Raw genomic sequence first — 7,921 nt, forward strand, 5'->3', positions numbered from 1 at the left:
CATGATCTCTGATTTCTTAGGACTTCAAAAAATAATATCTAAACTGATAATAATAAAAAATAATGATAATAATAATAGAAATGCTAATAAAAATAATGATAATAATGATAATAACAATAATAATAATAATAATGTTAATAGTAATGATAATGATAATAATAATAATGATGATGATAATAATAATAATGACAATAATAATAATAATAATGATGATGATAATAATAATAATAATAATGATAATAATAATAATAATAATAATAATAATAATAATAATAATAATAATAATAATAATAATAATAATAATAATAATGATGATGATGATGATGATGATGATGATGATGATGATGATAATAATAATTATAATAATAATGATGATGATGATGATGATGATGATGATGATGATGATGATAATAATAATAATAATAATGATAATGATGATGATGATGATGATGATGATAATAATAATAATAATAATGATAATGATAATGATGATGATGATGATGATGATGATGATGATAATAATAATAATAATAATGATAATGATGATGATGATGATGATGATGATGATAATTATAATAATTATAATAATAATAATAATAATAATAATTATAATAATTATAATAATAGTAATAATAATAATAATAATAATAATAATAATAATAATAATAATAATAATAATGATGATGATGATGATGATGATGATGATGATGATGATGATAATAACAATAATAATGATATTATTATCATTAGACGAAGGTGGCATAATCATCGGAGCATTAGGAACTGTGACAACAAGACACAGAATAAGCTTTCAGGCTGTTCTAGGAGTCGAGGTGTCCTTTGAAACGATACAGAAGGCAATCAGCTTGCTTGGAACAGCTCATTTCCTACGGAAGGTCTTGAACTATGACAGTGCGTATCAAAAAAAGTTTACACTTTGAAAAAGCCCCGGGAATTAAAAAAATATACAGCATGTGGTCAATTTCTTCACATATAATATTAGGTTTGGGTCTCATCTATCCAGTGAAAGTAAAAGTTTTGACAGAATGTTACACTTGAGTGAGCACTGTCCATTTTTGTAAAGCTCGCAGAAATCTGTTTGCGCAGAAATGCTCGCTGTGTCAAGGGAAAGGGCGAAATCAAAGTTAACCGGCGAAAAATTTCTCATACATTTCCCTTGCACTTTTAGTCAATTGAAATAAAAAAAGATACATTTAAGCATTTTGTAACAATTTTGCCACCCAAATTGAAATTTCAACACCTGTAAGCCCCACATTTGCCCTTTTTGTGCCAGCTGGATCTGAGGACATAACTAAATCCGAAAAAAAAGTTTATATCAGACATCTCCAGAACTTTTCACTAAGTTTCTATCATTAAAAGTGGGTTTACATTTCGTTTTTTATTTAATGATTGCTTCTCCACACCTTTTCCAAGCTTGATAATGAGTAATAAATAAAAAATCAAACCTAAGCTATTTTATGTAAATCACAGCTCAGTGTAAAGCAAATATCGTCATGGCCTCGGTGTGTGGGGGAATGGGGTGGGGCGCAATGCACTCTTCGAAGTGTTTTGGATAAGGAAACAAGTTAAAAAGATAAAAAATATCTTCAAATCAATTTTACTAGCTAAATTCATCGTGTTCTTTATGATTAAGGTCTACTTTTATTCGCACAACTATTTCAAAGTTCTGCGCAAATCATTTTTCACTAACTTTTCAAAAGTAAGTGGTGCTCACTCAAGCAGAAATATTCTTCGTCAGTTATATCGTCATTTGCTTAAATGGATCTGTACCAATGTTAAAATGTGCAAAAATCTTCAGGATATTGCAAATGTATAATTTTACAGGATTTTTTCTAAGTGTCAACTTTTTTTGATACGCACTGTATAGCAAGAGAGGTGAACATTGAGAAGAGGACCCATTTGATAGAATATGCAGTGCGTAAACCCCCCCCCAAAAAAGAAAGAAATTAATCCATTATTTTCGCATTTTATTTGTGAAAAATATAACGAAAGATGGCTATTTGTAATGAAAACCTGGAAGTTCAATAAGTTCACTCTGAAATATAAGGATAAATAATGGCCATGAAAATATATTTAGGGGTTAGAGGTCAATCAACTATTTCAATATTAACGTCAGGGAATATAGGTAACTTGATTGTGGCATTTACATGTAGGTATAGTGATTCTAATGGAAAAACGACTGCCATGCGTGGAAAATAAACACAAAATAAATAGTTGACTCCTTGATCAATGGTGATGTCAAAATATAATTTCGAGGTGAAATTGAGATCAAATAACACTTATATATTGTAATGCATTGCCAAAAGTGTAAAAATAATCACATGATATCATTTGAAATGGTGAAGTTGTCTAAAGTAGCAGCATTTAGATTTGCATTTGATAAATTTCTAAATTAAGGTACTAATTTCTCTGTAGCAATAGGTCACTAACCTCAATTCATGGAGTTATTGCTATTCAATCAATGCTATAAACTACAACTTAACCTGTAAATGGATAGGATAGGCCTAACTCTAGTGTCAAGCATTATCCAAGAAAATTTTCAAATAGCCAGGGACAATGATGAAGAATATTAGAGCTGCAGCTTTTGTCATAGTAAATGAAGTTAAGTGTCTAAACTTCAGCAAAGAGTAATAAAACTCTTGAAAACCTTTTGACATTTTCAGGACTTTGATCTGGCATATTTCATGAAAGCCTAAAGGCCTGGTCACTCCGCCCGAGCGTTGTTGGAGCGGTCGTGGAGCGGAGAGAAAAAAAATCATCACCGCTCGCTACCGTTCACCACCGTTTAACCAAAGTTGGTCTCCGTTAAGGCAACGCCGAATACGCTCGACCACCGCTGATGGTCCCTGCTCAAAATATTGCGAGCGGTGAGGAGCGGGCAATTTTCCGCTCCAGCAAAGTTGACTACCGCTCTAACAACGCCCAGTCAAAGTTTGGCACCGCTAGACGAAAGTTCATGAACGCTTGGGTCCGCTAGGCCAACGCAGAAATCTTGAACGCTGGACAACCGCTGCTTCGCAAGCGTTGCCCGGCCGGTGATTAAACGGTTCACAAACTTTGGTGGAGCGGTTGTAAGCGTTTTCCGAGCGGACACGTGATTGCTAGCTGGAACGGTGCATTCACCAATTTATTGTTAAATAATAGCAATGAAGGGATGTACTTTTGTCTACCAGAGTAATTGTGGCGAGTACAATGAGTAGCTGCATAAATAGTACACTCTCTTTGTCATCATGATCATAGTGTTAAACCCCGTCGAGCCGACGCCCGCATGCGCAGAACTCCGCTCTATCAACGCTCGAGTCACCGCTAAACCAACGCTCGCGACCGCTCGCCACCGTTAAACCAACGCTAAAGCTACGCTGGCTTCAGCGGTGCACCGCTAAGGCAACGCCCATGTTTTCGATTTTTTCCCAAATTTTGTGAGCGGTGACGAGCGTTGTCGAAATTCGACCCTCTCTCCCTACCGCTCCACGACCGCTCCAACAACGTTCGGGCGGTGTGAACAGGCCTTAACTTTCTGTCAAGGGTTATCAAACCAGGATCTATGTTATTACTGATATATTGCACAGCTTGATTCTCAATGAATGGAAGTGGTGCTGTAGGAGTTTTGTTAGGTCGATGGATGTGTATTTGTAAGCTATTACTAGTATCTCCTTTTGAATTTCATTATTATATGCCTAATTTGTGCATGAAAACAATCAGTCGTTCTGGACCAAATACATAATCTTTGTACAAACTGATATATAGTAGAAATAGCATCATGAAGTTTTGTCCTGCAGCATTAGAATCTCAATAGTCCAGGATAGACCCCATAGCAAATTGACCAAACCTTGTTTTTCATATATACAATATTTTTTGATGTTTTTTTTGTCAATTCGAGGGTGCTGATTACGAATCTGAATGATGCCACCCGTGTAACCTTGAGCATTTTCCGCAAATTGGCAAAATCCAATATGGCCGACAATATATGCAATTTGCCCATGAAAATCACAAAACTGGCAGCAAATTGGCTATATGTAATTGTGTTGCAGGAGTGAAATGCTGTATAAAAAACGATTTTTGAAAAATATTTATTTTCTTGATATTTTAAATGGCCGCCATTGACCGCTGTATTCAACATTATGTACAATATGAATAGAGAATGTTCACAAAAGCGAGCACTAAATGCAAGTAATTGTGATTTTTTTTGTGTGAACTAATTGATGAAAACATGATTGCTAACGAAATGTATCATTTTGTTATGTCATGTATGTAATAAATGAAGCATTTTAGTATTCAAAAATCCACCAAACGCCCTGACAGTAATAATAATAATAATAATAGGCATTTACATAGCGCCATCTATCTAGAAATATTCTATTCCGAGGCGCACAGGTATAGAACCGGGGTCTAGAAAAGTAAGATTGAGAAAGTTTGGACTTTGGATTAGTGTAAAAGTGCCAAAAACTAATACTGTTAGAAAAGATGAGATTTCAGTTTAGATTTGAAGGTCTCCAGTGATTGTATAATTCTTAAATTTAACGGCAAATTATTCCAGAGAGAAGGTGCTGAGGCAGAGAAAGCTCGTGCACCATATTAATGTATAATGTTAATGGGGACCGTAGAAAATCACAAGAGTGAGTACTAAAATGAATATTATTAAGATACGCGAGTGGAATACTGGCTAAATGCAATTTATGTGATAAATGCTGTATGTTGAAATTAAAAATGGCCGCCATAGGCCCATTTTACATTATGTACAATGCGAATGGAGAAACTAAATTTCACAAGAATATGAACATGAAATGCATGTAATTGTGATATACAAGTAAATTATTGTCTGAAAACATGTTTTCTAGCTTAATATATCATTTCTTTTGTCATGCATGAGATAAATGCTTTATTATTAAATTCAAAATGGCCTCTATATAGGCCCTAACAAATTTCATCTACAATGTGAATGGGGACATGTAATTTTGTAAGAGTTTGGATTTGCTTGCTATGAAATCCATATAATTCTTTTGTAAGAGTAAAATATTATTTGAAAGAATGATTTTTTAATGAAATTTCTTCTGCCTTGTAAGTGATAAATACTGTATTTTGACATTCATAGCCGTTACAGGCCTTAACTAAATTATGTTACATGCGTTTAGTAAAACTTACTTTTAGTGCATGGGAATCATAAAATATGCATGTAACTGTGATGTACGAGTAGAAACATTGTCTCAATTATGATTTCTAAATAAATACACCACATGTTGGTTTTGGAGGTAATAGATGCTGTACTTTGAAATTCAAAATGGCTGCCATAGGCCCTAAAAGTATTGTGTACATTGTAATATCGTACATATAATATTGACAGAATTTGGCTTTGCTTGACGATAAGCATTGCATTATAATTGTGATGTAAGAATGAATTATTGTTTAAAACCATGGTTTCTAACGAGATATATCATATCTGGTGTAATTAAGGTGATGAATGCTGCATTTACTGTATTATGTACAATTTGAATGAGGACATATAATTTTCTCACCCAGAAGGAAAAACCAGTAAGACCAGTAAATTTTTTTTACTGGTTTCCAGTATATTTTTACTGGGCCAGTTGATTTTTAACTGGACCAGTAAAAATCAACTGGAGACCAGTTCCAACAATTGCATTCCACCTTCCACAATTACTAATACCAGTTAAATTGTTTTTCATCAAACTGGTGTTACTGGTCCAATAAATGGTTTCCAGTAGATTTTTACTGTTTTCCATTAAGTTTACCGGACCAGTTGATTTTTACTGGTTGATTTTTAACTGGACCAGTAAAAATCAACTGGAGACCAGTTCTAACAATTGCATTCCAGTTGAAGCAAAGAAGTAATACCAGTTAAATTGTTTTTTCATCAAAATGGTGTTACTGGTCCAATAAATAATGACTGTATTTCAAGTCAGATCATTTGACGAATTATGGAAAAATTAATCTTGCAATTTAGAGAAAGTTATTATCGTTATCATTTATCATCATTCTTCTTATAATTATCATAATAATTATTATTATGATTATTATGATCATTTTTTACTGGTATCATTGTTATTGATATTGTAATCATTATAATTACTATTATCATAATTATCAAGTATTAACATTATCATTAAAATAATTATCTCCTTTAATTATGATTAAGATCAAAGCAAGATATATTCCTCTGATATAGTCAACTGGTCTAAAGTAATTCATTGTTGAAATTGAACTGGTCAAGACCAGTAATACCAGTAATTCTGTTAATGTTAATCACGTGGTTTACCTCATTTGCATATTTCCTCTTTTTAAAAGAAAATCAGGATTTAGAATGGAATATCCTTGCAATGGCACTCATTGTTGTTTCACAATGAAAATGTGTGATTTAATATATCACATTTGAAATAACAGCAGAAAGATTAATTTACTAACCATCTTTTCCATCACATTTCACTGACCATGGTATATAACACACCACATGCATATAATGAATTGATTTAGTAAGACCAGTACGAGGACTAGTTCGAGGACCAGTCAGACCAATTGAACATATCAGTAAAGACCAGCTTAAAGGGGAATGAAACCTTTGGAACAAATAGGCTTGTGTAGAAACAGAAAAATCAAAGAATAAGAATAAAGAAAGTTTGAGAAAAATCGGACAAATAATAAGAAAGTTATGAGCATTTTAATATTGCAATCACTAATGCTATGGAGATCCTCCCATTGGCAATGCGACAAGGATGTGTGATGTCACTGATGAACAACTTTCCCTTTGGTGGACTATAAAATACCCTCAAAATGTCTCTTTTTGCCTTTTCTTATGATGATACAAACTCTCTATCCATGATGTATTCTTAAAAAATATGTATTACATGCCCTCATGTAGAAAGAATACATGATCTATGGATAGATGTGATAAAAGAGGCAATTCAAGTGAAATATATACTAAAGTAATGGGGAGAGTTGTTCACAAGTGACATCACACATCTTTGTCGCATTGCCAATTTGCTATCTCCATAGCATTAGTGATCGCAATATTCAAATGCTCATAACTTTCTCGTTATTTGTCCGATTTTTCTCAAACTTTTGTTGATCTGTTTCTTTGATTTTTCTGTTTTCACACAAGCTATCTTGTTCCAATGGTTTCATTCTCAGTGAGACCAGTATTAACCACCTGAAACAAGTCCAGTATAAAATTCCAGTAATTCAAGACCAGTTTAATTTTTAACTGGACCAGTAAAATTTTAACTGGACCAGTATGACCAGTTGACCAGTAAACCGATGTTCCAATTTCCAGAGTTACCAGTTAAAATTCTACTGGTCTAACTGGTCTTAGTAATCGTGTTTTAAGACAACATTTTATTCATAGACCACCATTTGGTCAAGTAAAGCGAAAATCTGTTAAAATCATTTGTCCCCATTCACATTGTACATAATAATGTTAGGGCCTGTAGCGGCCATTTTGATTTTCAAAATAGAGTATTTACCACCTACCTAGCAGGAGAACTGATATATCTTGTTAAAAAAATTATACTATCAGACATTATATTACTCATAGATTAGAATTACGTGTATTTATGGCGCTCACTCCTGTGAAAATTGATTTCCCAGTTCGCATATTATATAATACATTCAATGTCCATGGCGGCCGTTTTGAAGGTCAAAATACAGTGTTAAACACAAACCTTAAACCTGAATGATTATATTTCGTTAATTTTACTATACAGTTTCCTATTCATTTATCACAAATAAAGGCATTTCATTGCGCACTCTTGTGATTTCTTTGGTTCTCTTTCCGTCTCTTTCTCATTGTACATAATACTTTTAGGGCCTTTGGCGGACATTTTGAATATCAAAATGCAACATTTATCACATACAAGGGATATCAAATAATATATTTGTGAACAGTTACGTT

Source organism: Lytechinus variegatus, chromosome 5 (genome assembly GCF_018143015.1).
Source record: "Lytechinus variegatus isolate NC3 chromosome 5, Lvar_3.0, whole genome shotgun sequence".
NCBI classification, from domain to species: Eukaryota; Metazoa; Echinodermata; class Echinoidea; order Temnopleuroida; family Toxopneustidae; genus Lytechinus; species Lytechinus variegatus.